The sequence below is a fragment of the Palaemon carinicauda genome, unplaced genomic scaffold, assembly GCF_036898095.1.
Source record: "Palaemon carinicauda isolate YSFRI2023 unplaced genomic scaffold, ASM3689809v2 scaffold394, whole genome shotgun sequence".
In the NCBI taxonomy this organism is placed as follows: Eukaryota; Metazoa; Arthropoda; class Malacostraca; order Decapoda; family Palaemonidae; genus Palaemon; species Palaemon carinicauda.
Genome location: NW_027171608.1, coordinates 49,973 through 72,223, shown reverse-complemented (window position 1 = coordinate 72,223; position 22,251 = coordinate 49,973). Strand labels below are relative to the sequence as shown.

Here is a 22,251-nt window from a genome sequence, read left to right as displayed (position 1 = left end):
AAAAAAGGTTGGCTTGTTATTAGTTTCAGATCAAATTGAATCTTAAATTAAAATTGGGTTGGCCCTTTTATGGATCATGATTATTGGTTATCAATGAATTGTATTAGGACGGATAAGTTTTTGGATTGAGTCTTCTCTCACTGGGAGGATGGCAACTCTCAACAATCATTACAAGGTGATACGATACATGAGAACAAGCATGCCCTTGGCACTGGGGACATAACAAATGAGTGTATGTGGATTGATGGGACTTATGAAAGTACCGTAGATAATGGACGGCACTCTTGAACATTTTCGCATAACTGACAGCATTTTCAGTGAAGCAAGTACACAAATGAAGCACAATGGAATGAGAAAGAGAAATAATGAGTAAAATTCTGTCAAATACAGTTCCAGCCAGTGAGAGGTGTACACTCACTGACTGTTGAACTCCAAGGGAGTTGCTACCACTAGGTAACTGCTTGATGGTTGTTTACACCTAGTTATAATCTTCAATTGCTGCCTTCCAGCTGCGGTGTTATGCATTCTCCTAAGTAAGGGATGGTTGTTTGTATGTGTAGGGACAAAAATATTTTGTACAGTAATCACGGAAAGATTTAAGATAACACTAAAATACTAGCATCCAGTTGTTTTGTAAATTGATGCTTTTGGAAGCTAGTATGGTTGTTCTTTATGTCAACCATTAACACTCAACCACAGCATTGAGGTTATTTTTCTTGTAATGTTTTCGCTTCTGGAATCATTGATGCACCTTTATTTTCAGCCAGCAGAGAATGTAGATGTATTCCCAAAATCCTTATCTGGGAGTCTTTCTTTTTATGATATAATGGCTCGCAGATCATTGTATGCAAGGTATTTTAAGACAGATAAAGGATTTGTAGTCATATAGGATTACTGTAGCTGTGAGATACCATTGTGGGTATCTTGTCAACTCTTCCTTGTTCTAGTTGGACAACATTACTGTTTTCTGTTTGTCTCGCTTGTATGTCTGTATGACGACAACGATAGAGAATCCTTAGAAAGGGGTCTACTCTTTAGCTTCAATGTATTTCCGTCCGAGGAAGCCACTGCAGAGAGTGTTGGGAAAGGATGCGGTCAGTCCCCTTTGTTTCAATGACTTCTGGGAAGTTATTAAGAACATACATCTGGTTACTGTCTCTTTTTAGAACTCGTGTTTCTCCCTGCGAGTATCATCATAAAGTTCTTCTTTTCTCTTCCATATATTTGGTGGTGCCTTTGCTGCTACTTTAAGGAGAACAAAAAAGATGTTTTGGAAGTTTTATTGAGAGGAGTTACATTCTCGTGACTACCATTTCTCTCCTCTAGCCTCCTGTTAGTGATGATAATTGCTGCTTACGAGAAAAAAAAATGCAATCATATATATGAGGTCCCTGAATACCCAAAATATGTTCTCACACACATTGCTAGTGCTCAGTTTTGTATCAGGAGTAGTGGTGAATGGTCTCCACACACAGCCCCTACGAGCTAGATATCCGCTCACTGTATGTCCAACTAAAGGAGGAATTCAGATTTTGAAATGAGAGAAAGCTCTGAGATAGGCATCAGTCTCCACGACCTGTTAACAACCATGTGCACTTTTCAGTGAGAAAAAAAATGTAGTTTGTTGGATAAACATTTTTTTAGAACATGCATTTTTTGCTTGATAAATATTTTAACTAATGTCTCTTTAAAATCTATGATTTAATTTTAATATAATAACTATAACAGCTATTTATTTAGCTGTTCAAGGTAATTATCTATTTACTTTAGTAAGATATCCAGGCAAAAACAATATACTTCATGGTACACTAAGAAGAATACAGTAAAGGACTAAGTTCTGATCCTATGATGATATTTAATAATTCTTAGTGTTTTAGGGCAACGTTTTAATCCCTAAACATTGTTTATTGTATTATTAGATTCAGCATATAATCTGAAGCTTAGATTCATACAAAGCACTGAATACTAGGAGCTTGTAACTATGTGTTTATTATATTATTAGCTACAGTATATAATCTGAAGCTTAGATTCATACAAAGCACTGAATACTGGGAGCTTGCAACTGTGTGTTTATTATATTATTAGCTACAGTATATAATCTGAAGCTTAGATTCATACAAAGCACTGAATACTGGGAGCTTGAAACTATGAGTCATACCAACTCGTGCCAAATTGATTTGTTAGTTGATGTAAAATAAGATTAGTAATTTTGATTAGACAACTATAGGTCGCTTAAGGAACAAAAGCAGGAGAGGGCAGCCAATGGTGTATAGAGGTAGGATTATATAATTAATTGATAAGGTTGTATACATTTGTCATTGATTTCAGATAACATTTGTTAAGTATTAGCAAAAAAAAAAACAAAAAAAAAAAAACACTTAGGCCTCCTGCTGTTCTATGTTTATTAATGTTAAAGATGTGACCCTGATAAGACCAGTTTGTCGGTTCAATAGTGTTGCATAGGTTATTATTGTATACATGAGGGAAGTAAATAAAGCAAGTAAAAAGAGTATCGTTGAATAAGCATGTCAATGAACTAATGAGGCTTTTGTTAGTGAGCCAGAGAGTGTATGATAAGTTCTCAGTAGTTTAAGGTAAGATAAGTAAGATGAAGATGTTAGAACAAAGTGGTTCATTGATTGAAGGTTAAACAGAAAATCCACTTCGATAAATTAATTCATATGATAGGATAATTGGAGCTAGTTAATGGGGGATCCGTACAATATACAATGAAAATTGTGTATGTCATTTCAGTTACGAGAATGATACGTCTGTCTGATATGTTTAGGAAGTTGCAGGTCATTTTTTTAATTTTTATTTTAGGAGACTGAAAACACAACCAATTATTCACCTAAACAGCACTATACTCTTGTATACCAAGTAATATTTTGTACTTGAAACTGTTAATTTGTCAGGAAACCATATTTTTGTTCAATCTCTACATAAGATTCCTTTTTTTATAATTATATTATGACCATAGCATGTGTATGAACAGGAATCGTATGCGATATAAGGTACAATGTTTTATTTAGGGAAATATAATTTATTGAGTTTCTCTTGAAGAGAATTGAAGGGTAAGGGAAGCTCTATTAGTGGATTACCAGAGGATGATCATTTGATTATTGTAGTGAAGTATTTCCTTGTTTGGACTTAGGAGTTTTAGGACTTTTTTTCATTTGTTCCATAACTGAAATACAAACCACGCTATTTACATTGGGTATTACTTTCGGCGTAGCTGAAATGACGAGCCATTAGATTTCAAGGAGGGTTTCCTACCCCGCGCTAGTTAGCAGGGGTAGGGGGGGGGCAGCTTGCTACCCCTCCCCCCCTCACACACCGGTGAAATGTCTCACTTCACTTTTGGCTCGGACAATGGACAGACGTGCCTGTCTTTGTCCTCGCTTGGCAGCCATTTTTTGTTTTGTCTTTACTTAATCACTTTTCTTTTATTCAATATATATGTAAACATTTTTCGTATTTATGTATATATTTGAGTATAGAAATCAGTAAGTTCCCTTTTCAGAGTTCGTGCTTGTGTGTGTAGTGTACGATATCTCCGTGGAGCCCTCGGCAGTTAGGCCACCTCTGTGTATTTTCATGGGTTGCGATCGAGTTTGACTTCGGTCTTTCTCTCTCTCTCTCTTGACGTCGTTCACCCTTACTACGTTACCTTTACTACGTCTGAATAGCTTCCTTCCTGTGTGGGTGGGGTTGCTACGCCGTATGTTTTGTCTCAATTAGTTTATGGTTGATTTTTCAGTTTTGTAGAACGATTCCTTTCTGGGTTTTCGTTCTTTATTTAGTTTTCATTCTTTTTTTTTAAATTACGCAATTACATAGTTACATAATTATAATTGTTATAATTCTGTGTTTGTTACAGCTCTCCTTCCGTGAATGTAAGTGGTTGTGAGGCCATGTGGCTTCTGTGTAATTCTTGTGTTCTTTTTCCTCGGGATTCCTCTTCGGAGTCTTCCCGGGGGAATGAATGTTAACTAATGATTTTTGTTTTTATTTTGCACAGTTAACGATCTAGTTCGTTTCTGTAATGTGGCAACGGAGTGAGCTGTCTTGTTGAGGCCTGGGGATTCTGCTGTTGCTGCCTCCCGTATAGATCTTCGTCAGGGGCGTGTCTACTTCTCCTGGAAGTACTCCCGTGACGATTGACAGCTCTCCAGTTCATTTTAGAACACTCAGGAGGATCGCCTCCTTGGGTGGGTAACTTTCCTTCCAAGGGAAGTTTTCCTATCCAGGCTTGAGTTTTTTCCCTTTGGGGGGATCTCCTCTTGCCTTTTTTTCGTGCGACTATGCCCTTGGTGCTGAGCGGTCGCACCTGCAGTTAGCTCAAGGGGCTAGGCAACTGCAGGAGTCCCTCTTCGGAGGATTGCCCATTTTAGGTCACTGGCTGACCCGTCTCTTCTACGAAGTGTTTCTCTTTCGTTCGCGAGGGAGTACACTCATAAAGACTCCTCTTCGGAGGACTCTTCTGCTGTTGTTGCTGTTGGCCGCCTTCGCCGTAAGGCTCACCGTGTCGTAAGGGCCTCCCGTCTCCCTATATGGGGGCTAAGAGGCGCCTTTTTGAATCTCCTCCGTATGCAGCCTGCAGCTCCTACCTCCTTAGATCTCTCTAGGGATCGATCTCCGACGCCTTCCTGACCTTCCGCCCCTGGTGCAGATGGACAGCAGTCTGACCTCGTCATCCGACGGGCAACGGTCCATTCGGGGCAAAGGGTTGCCTCCCACGGGGGGTGCTTCCCTTGCGTGTCAGGGTTCCCCTGAGTGCCCTTCTGCAGTGTTAGCGCACAGGCGCTCTCCTGCTCATCAGCGTTTTCCTGATCGCTAGCGCTCTCCGGTTCGCCAGCGCTCTCCTGTTCGTCAGCGCTCTCCTGTTCGTCAGCGCTCTCCTGATGATCGTTGCCCCACTGCTCGCCAGCGCTCTCCTGATGATCGTTGCCCCACTGCTCGCCAGCGCTCTCCTGAGGACTCCGAACATCCTGCTGTTCCTGTTGTGCGCCCTGCGCGCCATCGGTCTCCTGAGCGCTCTAGATCTCCTGCCCGTCAGAGCGCACCTGCGCTTCCAGTTCCTGATACGCGCCCTGTGCGCCCACAACTTCGGTTTACGTCTTGGACAAGGATTCTATTTCTACGCACAGGATTCCACGCGTTGCCCTTCTGCTCGCCGGTGACCACAGACGCGTCAACGTTCGCCTGCTCGTCAGCGATCTCCTGCGCGTCAACGATCGCCATCGATCTTCCACGCATGTCAGGTCCCCTGGACACCATCAGTAGCGATCTAGCACTCGCCTGCTGTGGACCACGATCTCCGGTAGCTGAGTCTTGCCGTAGATCTTCCTCCTGCTCGCCAGCGCTCACCTTTACTTCTGTCCTTCTGTGCGCCAGCTTCCTTCAATCGCCAGCGCACATCTGCGCGCCCTTTTCTGCCACGCACCTATGGGCGCCAACAGTTTTTCCTGACCCTCCATGATCGCCTGATTGACAGCTTGCATCGGCGCTCACCTTCCTGATGCACCTGCGTGCCTTCTGTTTACCGCGATGCGCGCTAATCATCCATAGTCTCTTACGCGTCAGCGATCTCCTACGCGCCCGCGTGATTCTTCGCCTGCGCGCTAGCGTTTTGTTAACGCACCACCGCTTGCCGACGCGCCCTCGCTTGCCGACGTGCCCTCGCTTGCCGACGCGCCCTCGCTTGCCGACGCGCCCTCGCTTGCCGACGCGCCCTCGCTTGCCGACGCGCCCTCGCTTGCCGACGCGCCCTCGCTTGCCGACGCGCCCTCGCTTGCCGACGCGCCCTCGCTTGCCGACGCGCCCTCGCTTGCCGACGCGCCATCGCTTGCCAACGCTCCTTCACTCGCCTACGGGCCTTCGCTCGCCTACGGGCCTTCGCTCGCCAAAGACGCGGCATCGCTCGTCAACACGCCATTGCCCGCCAACGCACCATCGATCTCCCGACCGCCTGCGCGCCCACGTGCCCGCGCGACCGCACGCCCACGTGCCCGCGCGACTGCACGCCCACGTGCCCGCGCGCCCGCGCACATGCGCTCCAATGTTCGCATCGCGCGAACCGAGGGGGTTTCATCGCGCGAACCGAGGGGGTTCCATCGCGCGATCCGACGGTGTTCCATCGCGCGAGCGCCGGCTCGATTCCTGCAGTAGCCATTGCTTGCCTACGGGTCATCGCTTGCCTGTGAACTATCGGATTCCGACCGCCAGCTCTCGGCCTTCCAACCACGCTCGCCCTCCTTCTGGGCTCCCTCCGCGCTCCTATGTGCCCGCACACGGGCGCTTCTACGTTCGGCCACACGCGAACCATTGATTTACCATCGCGCGAGCGCCAGGGCGACCACGATTCCCAATGGGGTTTCGCAACACGGTCAGCCTGATGAGTCTTCTGGAGCGCGTATTTCCAGAACACGGTCTTCACCCCGTAAACGCAGAGCATGGCACGTGCAAGAGCAGGAAGAATCTTCAGAGAGGTCTGAGCAACATTCTTCTTTCCAGAACCTGGGTTAGCCCTTCCTCCTCGTCCTTCCCTGGAAGGGTCGTGCCAGGGAGTTTTCCTTAAGAGATTTCTCCGTCGGGCAAGGGGTGACTGATTTAGCCCTTCCTCTTCTCCATCCCATGGAAGGGGCTTACGAGGTCCATTCCCTCTTCGGTTGCGACCTGAGGTTTTGTACAAGGAAGCTCCAGGAAGATCATAGGTAATTTCCTCCTCTCAGGCTCAAGCACCTTTGCGTTCCGTCGCCAAGTTTCGAACTTGGTGGCAAACTCGATGTTGGAGCATCTAGACGCAGTGGCCGATGGCTTCCCCTCGTGTGTCTCATCCGTGGATGTCGACAAGCTCAGACACTCTTCCATCCTTGGGAAGAGCTTGTCTGAGCCCAAGGACAGAGACATGGACAGCTGTTATGCGGAGGAAGTCGACTTCCGTTTTCACTCCTCCAAGGCACTTTCTTCCAGACCCTGCACGCCTCCAACGCCTCTTTTTTCAGCCTAGTCGGCCTAAGTTATCGGACCGGCTACGGCAGCTAAGGCAGGGTGTACAATAGCAGTCCCTTCCTGTCAGGGACAGGTAGCACGGGAGGCTCTCCCGGGGAGGCATAATCCTAGAGGGAGTGGCAGAGTTCACAAACTCTAGGATTGGCAACCCCCCCTTGCAGGTCTCACGCTGGGGGATGCCTAAGGTTACTTGTCCGGATAACAGCTTCCCGATGCCGATTCCTGCACGATCTCCGTGATCAGCCAAGGATTTCGCGCCTCGCTCTTACCATCTCTCCGTCTCTGTCAGCGAATTCAGTGACACTGAGCCTCTATGCCATGGGGTCGGCAAGAGTTTTGCCCATTTGGGCAGAAGGATCCATGCCTTAGGAGAGGGTCCTCCATAGGGTCGTCGACGGCTTCACCCCCCGGCTTCTTCAGTCGATCCTTTCTCGCAGGAAAGCATCTGAGACGGGAGTTCCGTTGTCGACCTCTCAGCTCTGATCAAGTTTGTCGAACAAACTTTGTCCAGTGTGGAACATCAGAGTCGATCAGACTGGTAACGAGGCTGCAGAACTCCTTAGGCCCTGGATCGGAAGGACGGGTACTTCCAGTTTCCATTCCATCCCTCTTCCAGGAAGCTCTTGGAATTCAGCCTAGACTACAGGTGTTCCTGCTTGAGATGCGGTGTGGCGATCCCGCCGCGGCATCGCAGGTTTTCCCCAGAGAACTCTCCCTGCTTTCCTCATGGCCGCTCGGGAGCAGGCGTCCACCTCCTTCGCTTTTTGGAGGTCTGGTCAACTCTGGTAGGCTAGGGTTCGACCTTCTTCAACGCCGGGACAAGCTTTCGGGTCTTTACCAAGAGTGAGGGATCATGGTAATTTGCTAGGAGCCTCCTCTACTTCTGCCTCAACATCTGGAGTATCTAGCCATGATATTGAGTCAACGGCCATACCACGTTGAAAACGCCGCTTCTCGTCTGATCAGCGAAGTTAAGCAACGTTGAGTCTGGTCAGTACTTGGATAGGTGACCGCCTGGGAACACCAGATGCTGTTGCCTCCTTCTCCGAGCCTTCCCTTCAGTTGACTGTGGCAAGGCTGAGGAGAGTTGCAGTACCTGTTCTCAGTCAGGCAGAGCTTTCAGCCCTACCTTGGAACGTTTCCTGGGTCTCTCTTCCCCATTGACCCGTCTAAAGTCCCGAACGGTCGCCTCAGGATAAGTTCCCTGTGAGGCGGCCCAAGTTCCGGTGTTATCAAAGCAACGATTAACCGGACTTTCTGGCCCCTATGGGACCAGCGGAACATTTAGATCTGCATGGGGATTGACCTATGGAACCTCTTGATGGGAGTGGATATTCTCGTCCTTTCCCCACATTTTGATGCTGTTCTCGGACTCGTCAAAGAAAAGGGGGGGGGGGTGGCATGTTCTGGTTCAGGCCTATGGTCAGGACCTGAAGGATACCTCCCCATCATTCAGGCAGGCATAGGGGCCGTAATCTGGCCCCTCTACAGATCCTACAGTTCTTGCCGAGCGACTTCATGGTACTGGCGTATTCCAACCAGCAGGGGACGCATTTTCATATCTTCACATCTTGCAGTAGATATACTGAGATGATCCGAGGTCCTCTCAATACCACTATCAGCTTGCTCATTCCGGGCAGAGGAATGTTCTCTCCGACTATCTGAGCAGAACCTCGCAGATAGAGAGTACCTGGGGGTCTTTGGCCTATAGTAATCAGCAAGTCCTGGCCTGGGGGATCTGATCGCGACAGCCTGAAACTTCAAGCTTCGCTATCCTTCCCCCCAGTCTCAGACCCCAAGACTCTTTGGCAAAAGGCTTTCCGGTGACGGTAGGACAACATCGACGCCTGCGTCTTCCCACCATTGTTGTCTGTTGAGATTGGGTCTCAACAAGACCAGGTTGTCTTTCGACCTTTCGATGGCCCTGAGAGCCCCATTGTGACTATACGCAGAACGGTTTCCGGACCATCTGCTTCCCCTGACGGAACTCCCGGGAGAGCTTCTTTCACGGCACAGGCTACTCAAACAACCACACTACAACATCTTTCACGAGCCGTTGCATCGCTTCGGCTTCACGCCTGGAGACACTACGCCGCCTCCTCAAGAAGAGACAACCCGCTACAGCCGCGGAGCGGAGGTTGCGTCACCTGCGATAGTCAACCGCAGGGGTCTTCCAGGCGAAGTGGAGAGTCTTCTGTGGTTGGTGTCGGGGGAGAGATACCTCTTCCCTTGAAGCCTCTTCTCCAGTAATAACGGAGTTATTGCTTTTCGGCGGGAGGAAACTCTTTTCCGCTCTCGGTAGTGAAGCCTATCGCTCAGCCTTTCCCTGGCCTTCAGGCTGAAAGGAATAGACTTTTTCCTTCCCACTGGACCTTTCTTCGCTCATGCGAAGCTGTGAACGTCCCTGCCCCCAGTCGGAGTGAGACCTCCTCCATGGAGCATGGTTCGGACTCTTTAGTCCCTTACGAGATCTTCTCAAGAACCATTACGTCATGCCTTCGATCGTATTCCGTCTTGGGGGACTGTGCTCCTGCTCACTCTGGCCTCGGCCAGTGTGTAAGCAATCTTCATGGTCTCGTACGACTCCGCCCTTTCAAGATAATAGGGGAAGGTAACATTCAGGTTTGCTCCTGAGTTGTTTTCTAGACTCAGAATCTTGGAGTCCCGGATCTTCGGTTCGACTCCTTCAAGATTTCGAGTCTCCATTCTGTATCAGATGACCCAAACCATCTCCTTCTGGCCAGTAAAGGAATCGAGGGGACATCTTTGAGAACAGCTGCAGAATGTCCTCACGTGCAGCCGGTTTGGGAGCACAGGGAGGACACGGGAGAGTCACCAGTATACCTCTTCAGCTCGGACTCAAGGACATTCATCTCAACCTGAATCCAGACCCTCTCCCGTCACGTTGCCCTACAGCACGATGTCGGATACATCGCAACGTCCCTCGCCTTTGAGTAGAACTACTCTGTGACGCAGGTGCTACAAGCTGGAGTCTGGAAGCGTCTAATGACCTTCGCAGCCAGCTTCCTGCAGGACGTGACCCACAGGAGTATCGATACGTTTCTATCGCTCTGTGGTGGCTACACAACAGCTGGTCTAACCTCAGGCTCCTTTTTGGACAGGTAGCAGAAGGTTGAGGGCATTGTTATCAGGTTTTACTCTGCATGAAGGATAGAAGTATATCTGGCCCTTACTTCTTTCTTCATCATCCCCTCTACTGGGGAAGCAGCATCCTGGTCTCTGCATAGCTGACCTCAAACCTCTGCAGGTAAACCATGCTTCCTTGTGTTCCGAGTATTGAGTCAATACTGTCGCGTCCTCCATACCCTGACAAGGTGGTATTGGGAACGTCCTAACCCAGAGTTCCTTCTGGAACTCCAGGTCAACTGTCTAGGACGGGTCACACTTTCTTCCTTCACATACAAGCTTATGTAGGCCACACGTTTCCTTGCGGAGCAATGAACTTGTAAGGTGCAGGGACTCCTTTTCTTGAGTGCAACTCACTCGGATTCTGAGTCCCCGGGTAAATCCAAAGCCAGTATGGCTGGGGACATTCCACCCTTCCTAAGGGGTAAGTCACCCAATGTAAATAGCGTGGTTTGTATTTCGATTACGGAACAAATGACAAATCCGGAGATAATTTGTATTTTTCCTAACCATACAAACCTTAGCTATTTAAACATATTTGCCCACCAGCCCTGTCCCCCAAGTCAAGTCCTACCTCTAAGTGAAGTGAGGACAAAGACAGGCACGTCTGTCCATTGTACGAGCCAAAAGTGAAGTGAGACATTTCACCGGTGTGTGAGGGGGGGAGGGGTAGCAAGCTACCCCTCCCCCTACCCCTGCTAACTAGTGCGGGGTAGGAAACCCTCGTTAAAATCTAATGGTTCGTCATTTCAGCTACGCCAAAAGTAATACCCAATGTAAATAGCTATGGTTTGTATGGTTAGGAAAAATACAAATTATCTCCGAATTTGTCATTTTACTAGATATACTTTCATTTGTAATATTTGCTATTATAAAAGCAGTGGACATGTACTTGTCATTATATCGACAAATTTATATTGTTCCGTAACCGAAATACAAACCATGCTATTTACATGGGGTACTACTTTCGGCGTAGCTGAAATGACGAGCCATTAAATTTTTAACGAGAGTTAACTACCCTCTCGCGAGTTAGCGAGGGGTAGGGGAGGGGTAGCTAGCTACCCCTTTCCCCCTCACACACCAGTGAACTGATTCACTTCACTTTTGGCTCGGGTGATGATAAAACCTGTCTTTCTCACCCTCGCATTTTTAACAGCCTTAATTTTTTTGCTTTTTTTACAGCATGTGTGTTTGGAAGTTGACCTCTCTCTATTATGCAGAAGTGCCCTGGACTACCCGACCGCCCTTGTGGGACGTTCATGTTGGCGGTCGAGACGGACCCTCACACCTTGTGTCCGTACTGCAGAGGTCAACGGTGTGATAGGGATAAATCTTGTAGTGAGTGTAGGGAGTGGTCTACCTCCCAGTGGGAGAGGTATTCCCGGCGACGTAAGATGTAGTCTAAGTGTGACCTTTCCCCTTCAAGGGCTTCCTTGAAGGAAGGTAGGTTCCAAAGACACTTCTTCCGTTGCCCGAACCTCCTCCGAAGCTCCCACTCGATCGGTCTCTCGTGAGGGGTCGTCGAGTGGTAGCGTAGGCCTTTCTTTTGTTGACCAACCTCAGGGTTCGGGAGCGGGAGTTGCCTCCTATAGCGGGGCTGCTGCTCCTCCTCCTCCGGGGAAGGATATTGAGGTTGAAGACACTGTTGCTAACAATGATCTTAGGCAGATTTGGGCTTCCTTGGGGCCTAAGGGCTCGCCCTCCAGGGAAGCCCTGTTTGATCTGATCCAGTTGGGTGCAGCTGTCAAACAGTCGCCGGTAATAGCAGAGGTAGATCCTCTGTCTATTGTCGACGTTGTTGTGGCAGAGGCTTCCGACGGGTCGGGTCAAACCCCTGCTGTTGTTGCGGATGTTGCTGAAGGCTCAGTTCCCCCCTCCGAACATCCTTCAAGGGAGGAACTGGGTCCAACGGTCTCTCTTGCTGGTGATTTTCGCCCTCGTGGTAATTCCCTGACGGAGACTCATCTTCGGAGGACCGACGATGGTGTTGCTGCCCCTCGAGGTCGTCTTCGCCGTAAGGCTCGCCCTCCTCTTCGCCATAGAGGCCTTCCTTCCCCTTATAAGGGAGTTAGGAGGTGCCTCTTCGGTTCATCGCCTTCGACGTCCCCAACAGAGGATCCTCCTCGACGTGAGCAGACCGTTGCAGCTGCATCGCTAGACCTCTCAGCAGATCGTTCGCGATCTCCCATGCCTGCCAGACCTGCTAGTCTTCCTTCACCGTTCCTGGACGCAGATGCACAGTGGGCGCCAACGCACCCCGTTTTCCAATGGGCACTGGTCCCTTTGGGGCAAAAGGGCTTATCTCACAATGTGAGTAAGTCCCTTAAGTGCCAGGTTTTACCTGCGCGCCTACGATCTCCTGCGCGTTCACGCGCAGTAGCTGGCAAGCGCTCTCCTGCTGTAGCTGTGGACCAGATCTCTTCAGACTCAATGCGCCAGTGATCTCCTGTAGCCGAGTCATCTCGCCGTAGATCTCCTGCTCGCCAGCGCTCACCTCCTGCTCGCCAACGCTCACCTCCTGCGCGCCAGCGCTCACCTCCTGCTTGTCAGGGATCTCCATTGCGCCAGCGCTCTCCTGCTCGTCAGCGCACATCTGCGTGCCCTATTCCTGCTGCACGCCTTGCGCGCCCAGGTTCTCCTGAGCGCCCACGTTCTCCACGATCGCCTACTCGCCAGCACACATCTGCGTGTCCTGTTCCTGATGCGAGCCATGCGCTCGGGCGAACAATCTCCAGATCTGGGCGCACGCAAGGAGATTATTCCTTTGCCTCCTCGCCAACCATCTCCTGCGCGCCCTCAGCTCTCGCTCTCGCGCCAGCCTTCGCCTGCGCGCCATCGCGCGCACTCAACAGTGCACACTTCTAGACGGGTACGAGTCTCTGCGCGCCCGCACGCCCAAAAGAAGTCTCCTGTGCACGCCCACGAGCGTTCGCCTTTGCGCGCCACTACACCTTCTGGTCCTGCGTCCCAGCTGATATCTCCTGACCGCGCAACAGCACGCCAACGATCTCCAACGCGCCAGCGATCTCCCGTGCACCCGTGCGATCCTTCGCCTTCGTGCAAGCGGTCTCCAACGCCCCTGCGCGCCCTTGCTTCAGATCGCCGAAGGTCTCCAACGCGCCCACGCGCTAACTCCCCTGTGCACAGTCGGTCGCCTTCTCGCCCTACGCGCCATCGCTCGCCAACGCGCCATCGCTCGCCAACGCGCCATCGCTCGCCAACGCTCCATCGCTCCCCTGTGTGCCGTCGTTCTCCCAGCCCTCCAGCGTTCACCCTTACAACCGCGCGCACTTTCACCTGCGCACCCACACGCACTTTCACCTGCGCGCCCAGGCGCCCACTCGCCCACGCGGCCACTCGTCCACGCGCCTTCTCGCCCGCACGCTTACAGCGCTTTCATCTCCGCGCGCCCGCGCGCTTTCATCTCCGTGCGCCGGCGCGCATTTGCGCCAACGTTCGTCCGTGCACGAACCCGCGATTTTACTATCGCGCGATTGCCAGCGCGATCTCGACCGCGATTCCCGCCGGGTTTCACAGCACGGGCAACCTGGCGAGTCTTCTGGAGCGCGTAGTTCCAGATCATCGTCTTCACGATTCTCTCCTCCAAAGGGCTCTTACATCCAGACCCTACAAGCCTCCAGCACCTCAACAACAACAGCCTCGTCAGTCTAGGACATCGAAACCGGCTCCGGCAGCAAATCAAAGGTGTCCAAACAGCAGCCCTTTCCGGTCAAGGATAGGAAGGGCGGAAAGTCCTCCAGGGGAGGCAAGAATCCTAGAGGGAGTGGTCGAGGCCGCAAACGCTAGGATTGGCAATCCCCCTGCATGTCCACCAGTGGGGGGATGCCTGCAAAATTGCGCGTTTAGGTGGCAGCAACTCGGGGCCAATTCCTGGACAATCTCCGTGATCAGCCAAGGATATCGCGTCCTGTTCATAACATCTCTACCTCCCCTGACAGCGAATCCAGTGTCGTTGAGTTCCTATGCCATGGGATCGGCAAAGGGACTGGCCCTTCGGGCAGAAGTCGAGACCATGCTCAAGAAGGATGCTCTCCAAGAGGTTGTCGACGGCTCCCCAGGCTTCTTTAGTCGACTCTTTCTTGTAAAAAAGGCATCTGGAGACTGGAGACCCGTCATCGACCTCTTAGCCCTGAACAAGTTTGTCAAACAAACTTCGTTCAGCATGGAGACTGCAGAGACGGTCAGACTTGAGACGGTCAGATTTGCAGTGAGACCGCAAGACTTCATGTGCACATTGGATCTAAAGGACGCGTACTTCCAGATCCCAATCCATCCGTCTTCCAGGAAGTACTTGAGATTCAGCCTAGACAACAAGATCTGCCAGTTCAAGGTGCTGTGTATCGGTCTCTCCACAGCACCACAGGTGTTCACCAGAGTGTTCACCCTGATATCTTCGTGGGCACACAGGATCGGCATCCGCCTCCTTCGCTATCTTGACGACTGGCAGATCCTGGCAGACTCGGAGTCGACCCTTCTTTGACACCGAGACAAGCTTCTGGGACTTTGCCAAGATCTAGGGATCATGGTAAATCTCGAGAAGTCTTCTCTCTGCTTCCATCTCAATGACTGGTATATCTAGGCATGATATTGGACACCAATCTCCACAAAGCCTTTCCATCAGACGACAGGATAGCAAGACTGAGGAGGGTCGCAGAGCCTTTCCTCAGACGAGAAGAGCTTCCAGCCCAATCTTGGTTACGTCTCCTAGGTCACCTGTCCTCCTTGGCCCGTGTAGTTCCAAACGGCCGCCTCAGGATCAGATCCCTGCAATGGCGGCTCAAGTCCCGGTGGAATCAAGGCTACGATTCCCCGGACATTTTGGTCCCTATGGGGCCTGCGGAATGGACGGACCTGCAGTGGTGGTTGACCGACGGAAAACTTCGAAAGGGAGTGGATCTTCTCGGCCTCCCCCCGGATTTGATGCTGTTCTCGGACGTGTCAAAAGAATTGGTGGGGGCCCACGTTCTGAACTACAGGATCTCAGGCCTATGGTCAGAATCAGAAAAGTACCTCCATATCAATCTGCTAGAAATGAAGGCCGTATATCTGGCCCTTCAACAGTTCCAACAGAACCTGGCGGGTCACTTTGTGGTGGTGGTGATGAGCGACTACACCACAGTAGTGGCTTATATCAACAAGCAGGGAGGTACCTTTTCACAACAGCTATCCCATCTTGCAGTAGAGATTCTGAGATGGACCGAAGTCCACTCGATACCTCTATCAGCTTGCTACATTCCGGGCAAAAGGAATGTGCTTGGCGCCAGTCTGAGCAGAGCTTCGCAGATAGTTAGTACCGAGTGGTCTTTGGATCCTCTAGTAGCCAACAAAGTCCTGACTTTGTGGGGTTCCCCAACAGTGGACCTGTTCGCGACAGCCTTGAACTTCAAGCTGCCGCTGTACTGCTCCCCAGTCCTGGACCCCAAGGCACTCTGGCAAGATGCCTTCCAACAACGGTGGGACAACATCGACGTCTACGCCTTCCCATCGTTCTGTCTGATGAGAAGGGTGCTCAACAAGACCAGACTATCGGTCAACCTGTCAATGACCTTGATAGCTCCGCTCTGGCATCATGCAGAGTGGTTCCCGGACCTTCTGCAGCTCCTGATGGTACTCCCGAGTAAACTCCCCCCACGACACAAGCTACTCAGGCAACCGCACTGCAACATCTTCCAAAAAGCCGTAGCATCGCTTCGACTTCACGCCTGGAGACTATCCAGCATCTCCTCACAGAGAGAGGCTTTTCGCAACAAGTTGCGGAGAGGATGTCTCGACACCTGCGAAAATCATCTGCAGGGGTCTACCAGGCGAAGTGGAGAGTCTTCTCTGGTTGGTGTCGTGGGAGGGGTATCTCTCCCCTCGATGCCACTATTCCAGCAATAGCAGTGTTTCTTGTATATTTCCGGGAGAAAATGCGCCTTTTGATCTCAGCAGTGAAAGGCTATCGCTCAGCCTTAAGCCTGGCCTTCAGGCTGAAAGGAATAGACATTTCTTCCTTGCTGGAACTTTCTTTGTTCATACGAAGCTATGAACTTACCTGCCCTCAGTCGGAAGTGAGACCACCTCCATGGAACGTGGTTCGGGTTCTCAGGGCTCTTAAGAGACCTCCGTTCGAATCATTACGCCAGGCTTCTGATCGTCACCTGACTCTGAAGACGGTGTTCCTGCTCGCTCTGGCTTCAGCCAAGGGTGTCAGTGAACTTCATGGTCTCTTGTACGACGTCGCCCATTCAAGGGGATGGGGGGAGGTAACATTCAGGTTCGTCCCTGAGTTTGTTGCCAAGACTCAAAATCCTGGAGTTCCGGATCCACGGTTAAACTCCTTCAGGATTTTGAGTCTTCGTTCTATAACATATGACCCATACCATCTCCTACTATGCCCAGTGAGGACTCTGACGCGTTATCTTAAAAGAACAGCTGCAGGTCATCCTCGCGTGCAAGCCCTGTTTGCGAGCACAGGAAGGATGAAGAGGAGGGTCACCAAGAATAACATCTCGGCTTGGATTCGAAGGGTCATCCATCATTCCCTGAATCCAGACTCTCCTCCGTCACGTCACCCTAGAGCACATGATGTCAGAGGCATCGCAAGGTCCCTGGCATTCAAGAGAAACTTCTCTGTGACGCAGGTGCTACAAGCTGGGGTCTGGAAGCATCAAACGACCTTCACAGCCCACTACCTGCAGGACGTGACCCACAGGAGCCTCAATACTTTCTCTATCGGCCCTGTGGTGGCTGCACAACAGCTGGTCTAACCTCAGGCTCCTTAATGGATAGGTAGCAGAAGGTTGAGGGCATTGTTACCCGGTTTTAGACGGCATGAATGAAAAAGTATGTCTGACCCTTACTCTTTTCTTCATCCTCCCTTCTCTTGGGGAAAGCAGCATCCTGGGTTCTCTGCATAGCTGATCTCAAACCACTGCAGGTAAACCATGCTTCCTTGTGTTCCTAGTATGAATATAATACTGTCGTGTCCCCCATACCCTGACGAGGTGGTATTGGGAACGTCATAACCTAGAATTCCAGCTACAGGACTTCAGGTCAACTTCCTAGGACGAGTCACACTTCATTCCTTCACACACAAGCTTATGTAGGCCGCACGTTCCTTGCGGAGCAAGGCATTTGCGAGGTGCAGGGACTCCTTTTCTCGAGTGCTACTCACTCGGATTCTGAGTCCCCGGGCAAAAGCCAAAGCCAGTAAGGCTGGGACTTTCCACCCTACATAAGGGTTAAGTCACCCCATGTAAATAGCGTTGTTTGTATTTCGGTCACGGAACAAAGGATAAATTCTGAGATAATTTGTATTTTTCCTAACCATACAAACCTTAGCTATTTACACATATTTGCCCGCCAGCCGTGTCCCCCGCGAAGTCCTACCTCTAAGCGAAGTGAATCAGTTCACCGGTGTGTGAGGGGGGAGGGGTAGCTAGCTACCCCACCCCTACCCCTTGCTAACTAGCGAGAGGGTAGTTAACCCTTGTTAAAAATCTAATGGCTCGTCATTTCAGCTACACCGAGAATAATACCCCATGTAAATAGCTAAGGTTTGTATGGTTAGGAAGAATACAAATTATCTCCGAATTTGTCATTTTAATACATTAGAATATTTTATATTATTTCTAGTTCATCATGCAAAATTATTTTACTAAAAGTATAGTCTTCCTGGTTTCTAATTGCTCACTCCGCAAAATAAGTTTGCGGGCACTCTATCCACTTATAGATGGGTGCAAAAATTCTAAGCTTATTCTTATTATTGTAATCAAGCTTATTTTACCTGTACCATAAGTAAATTAATAATGAAATTCTCAATATTTACTTTTATCACATTCTACCCTGAAATCAGGTAGGATAACACCTATCATCAGTTTTGGCAACCCATTGCGATCAGTTTGTAAATGCAACCAGATCCTTGCTAAGATTTTGATACTCAAATGCACAGTAAAATATTTGAGTAAGACTGATATATCTGTACAACTAACATATTTTATGTATTTTTCAGATTAGAATCGTCAAAAGAGAAGCTTATATATAGCCGCCTGCTCAAAAGAGGATGATGATCAGCAGCGAATAACCACAGATTATACCACAGTAAAAAAAAAAAAAACGATTGATTTGAAGTGGCCATTCCATCATTGTACTTTACTGTAGTGCTGTACTACAAATATCTTGAATTTTTCAACTGACCAGTTATTGAGATTTTATGGGACTGTGTGTTACAATGGACATTTCATATCCAATACGGTCAATAGCAATCATCAATTGAAGATGAAAATAGAACGAGGTGAGTTACTGTTAATAAGTAATATAAATTTTCACAACGATATTACCAGCTTATTTTTAGGTTTATCAAAGTGTATTTCTGAAAGTAGTGAATTTAATTATCTAAGCTATTAACTTTCACTCAGTCTAGTAACGAGTATTTTATTAGCTCCTCATATTTACAAAGTCACTCCATATAAAGCTAAATTTGGATTGTTTTAATTCGATGTGAAATTATTTTATCTAGTAAAATCTAAACACCCAAGATTTAACTTGAAAATTAGGTCCATATCAACATGAGAGTTATTTTCAAGTTTCTAATTAAAATTAAGATTAGCATTCCTTAATTATTATTTGATATTAAGTACAATCACTCCTTCAGTTGCCTGAAAACTAGTTGGCAAATACGTTTATAACAAATGATAAAGGGTTCCTATTACCTCTTAAAATACTCGCCCGTAATTATCATAGGTAATGATAGATTGATTACTTTTATATTATGCATAATTGTTAATTTGGTTGAAAAAAAAATTGGGTATTATAACGTTAAAATCCAATTAAGACCAACAAATGTAAATGAAGAATTTTTTTTTTTCATGAAAAAATTGCTGCTAGTGTTTTCAAATTTTATTAACTAGCTGTTATTCAAGTGTATATATCCTCTGAGTGTCTGTCTTCTAGATCATATCATTTGTAAAATTGTGTAAAATACTGTAAACAAGGTATCTAAATATGTGACTGAAGGGAAAATTATGTCAATTATCTTTTTGGCAGTTGATTCAAATTTTCTCTACAATAAAGTACCTTAGTTATATGTGGATATAACTTCCCACTAATTATTTCTACTCTATGAATATCATTAATCTTTATGTATACCATTTCAAATTAATTCTACAATAAGCATATTGAAGTGCATAGTTAAATGTGGATGTAACTTCAACCAATTATGTCAACTCTGTGGATACCATTAATCTTTGTCTGTGTATACCATTTCAAATTAATTTAACTATCTGCATATCAAAGTACATTAGTTAAATATGGATATAACCTCCAACCAATTATTTCGACTCTGTCAATGGCATTAATCTTTATGTATACCCTTTCAAATTTATTCTACAATCTGCATATTAAAGTACATTAGTTGAATGTGGATATAATATAATTTCAAAATCATTATTTCAACTCTATAAATATCATAGTTTTTCTAGGTATATTATTTCCTCCCCTTACGAGATTTTCATACAGTAATTAGCAACTGAATTGAATATTTTTATATACAATGTTGAATCAATAGTAACCCTATGTTCCCTTAAACGGTTTAAACAGCTTTGCTTAAGGTAGTAGGTATTGTACTTTTATAGAATATCTAATTAGCCCCATTTTAACAGTGGGGGTGGGGGAGAATAGCTAAAATTTTCTAGCAATCAACAGTGTATAGGTACTGGGATTATGAATATACTACAGAAGTAAAATAAAGACTAGCAATCAACAGTGTATAGGTACTGGGATTATGAATATACTACAGAAGTAAAATAAAGAATTCTAATGGATGATTCTAGCTTTTAAGTTTAAGAAATAAGTCGTATTTCCTTCCCTATTGCAGTAATGATAGACATTCTGCTTAGCTGAAAAGTTTCATATACAACGCTAGTACTAGAATTATTTCTTCATATGTTCCAATTAAATAGAGGGATGGATTTTTATTTATTAAATAAATTTATATTTTTTGGCGAGTAACTATTCCATTTATTGTGAAACATAAATGAAGTAAAGATGCATATATTATAATTTTACATATTTGTACAGTGAATAACTGTAAAGTCTTAAATAATATGACAAACTTATAACAGAGTTTGTATTTTTCCTAGCATACAAACCCGAATTCTTTACTATAGGAGATATTTAGCGCGAGCTGGAAAATACGGCAGAAAAACCGTAACAAGGTCGTTAACGACCGGACAGGTAATTACCCACCTGACAGTGGTGGGGGACCGCCGGTCGGTAGCTGCTGTTTACCTTCAATCGGATTCTAGTTAGGACTATCTTAGGGAGGTGGTGATGGAGGGAAGATTTGTGTAAAGAATTTGGGTTTGTATGTTAGGAAAAATACAAACTCTGTTATAAGTTTGTCATTTGTTCCTACACTAAATACAAACCCTCATTCTTCACTATAGGAGACTTAGTCTTGAGGCCAGGGTTGCCAATGAGTTCCCTATCTTTAGGGAAGATAGTCCTCAGACAAGACTCTTTTGTAGCAACAATCTACCGAAAACTTCTTTCTTTGTAGATTCCCAGAATCTCAGTATGACTGAAGGTTTGCAACTTCATGGAAACAAATGTTTCAGGATGATGTGGGTCAGGAACATTTGACTCGGACCCCTTCAAACTTAGGATTCCCCCGACCTTGCCAAGGGGAAACCTCGTGACCACGAGTATAACTTATACTCTGTGAGAGGAATCAGATGAGTATCATACCTTATTTCAATTTGCGAGTCCAGCTGAAACTGGATACAGGCTAGGATCCCCAGAAGTGGGGGAAAAGGAGACAAAGAAGATCGATGGATGTCCTCCTTAAGACCTAGTGTAACCCAGAATCCTCAACCAATGGTTACTGTCCCCTGAAAGGGCATAAGGTAGTAACAGCATCTGTTGACCTGTCACAATAGGCCCTATAAAAAGGGTGTCTAGAGACCTACGTGTCACGTCGCTCAAATAGTGAGAGACCTATGTTTCACATCGCTCAAATAGTGAGCAGTGAATATAGATTGGCGTTTCCAAACCCCAACACTTAAGACTTGGGAGACTGAGAAAATTCTCTTAAACGCCAGAGAGGCAGCCACTCCCCCAACTTGATGTGCTCTGGGTTGTGCTGCCTCTAGGTCTCCGTGAAAAGCCCTCGCAATAACTTTAAGTCAGAAAGAGATGGTGTTGCGAGAGATTCTCTTTTTTATCCTGTTGGTACAAGGAAGAGATGACGGAGACGTGGTCTGAAAAGTCTGGTGCGCCTCAGGTATTTCTTTGACGCCCTGACTGGGCATAGTAACGACTGGACTGTATCCTGTGTTACCTATTGAGAGTGGAAATTCTCGAAATCTCCCATCGGAAGATGAAGGATTATGAGTCTAGCCACCAAGACCGGTACGAGGTTGCGAGAAACTCCCCCCCCCCCATCTCTTAGAATGGGTGATGTAAGACATACCATGTAGCTCACTGACCCTTTTAGCAAAGGACAGAGGTACGAGGAAGACGGTCTTAAGGTTCAGAGAGTAGTCTGAGGCCCTTAAGGGCACATAGGGCAGACCCTTCGGCGAACGTAAGACACGTCTCAAGGAGATGGTCTAATCTCGTGGGGGGCAAGATCACTCCAACACCGAAACAACCAAGGTGATGTCTACTGAGGCGGAGAGGTCAACCCTTTCTCCCTCTACAGATGAGGCTCAAGGCTGCGCGATAGCCCTAAATTGCTGAGACTGAGAGAAGCTTTCCTCACTGAGGTACGAAAGGAAGTCTGGGAACTACTGAACCTTCCTTTTGAGGATCCAATTGCTTCACATTGTCGGTGTTGTAGCGATTAAGAAGTCCATTGTCTTAGCCCCACAGTTAGGACTTCTTGTAGGTTCTGCCTAGAGTTTTGGTTTGACAAGTCCTCGTTGCTCGCAAGGTAGCCGACTGTATCAGACCACGTGTCAAGCAAGAAGGGACATTGAAGTCGCTTCCCTTGCCGAGGCTTCTGTGACTGAGAAGAGCCTGGAAGAGTTGAGTGTCTCTTCGAGGATAGTCTGGCGTTAGCCTCACCATGAGGGGATCTAAGATCAG

General features: G+C 47.6%; 1 long non-coding RNA gene and 1 other non-coding gene across 2 annotated transcripts in view; both read left to right on the top strand.

Annotated features, from left to right (window-relative positions):
- Nucleotides 1-19,582, top strand: part of LOC137636807 (uncharacterized) — a 54,836-nt gene extending 35,254 nt beyond the window's left edge. Inside the window, exon 3 of the long non-coding RNA XR_011043231.1 lies at nt 18,176-19,582. This is a non-coding gene — a long non-coding RNA (uncharacterized lncRNA). The remainder of the gene's footprint in view (nt 1-18,175) is intronic.
- Nucleotides 7,935-8,053, top strand: LOC137636808 (5S ribosomal RNA). Its single transcript, XR_011043232.1, has one exon. It is a non-coding gene; the product is annotated as a 5S ribosomal RNA (ribosomal RNA).
- Nucleotides 19,583-22,251: the final 2,669 nt, after the last annotated feature.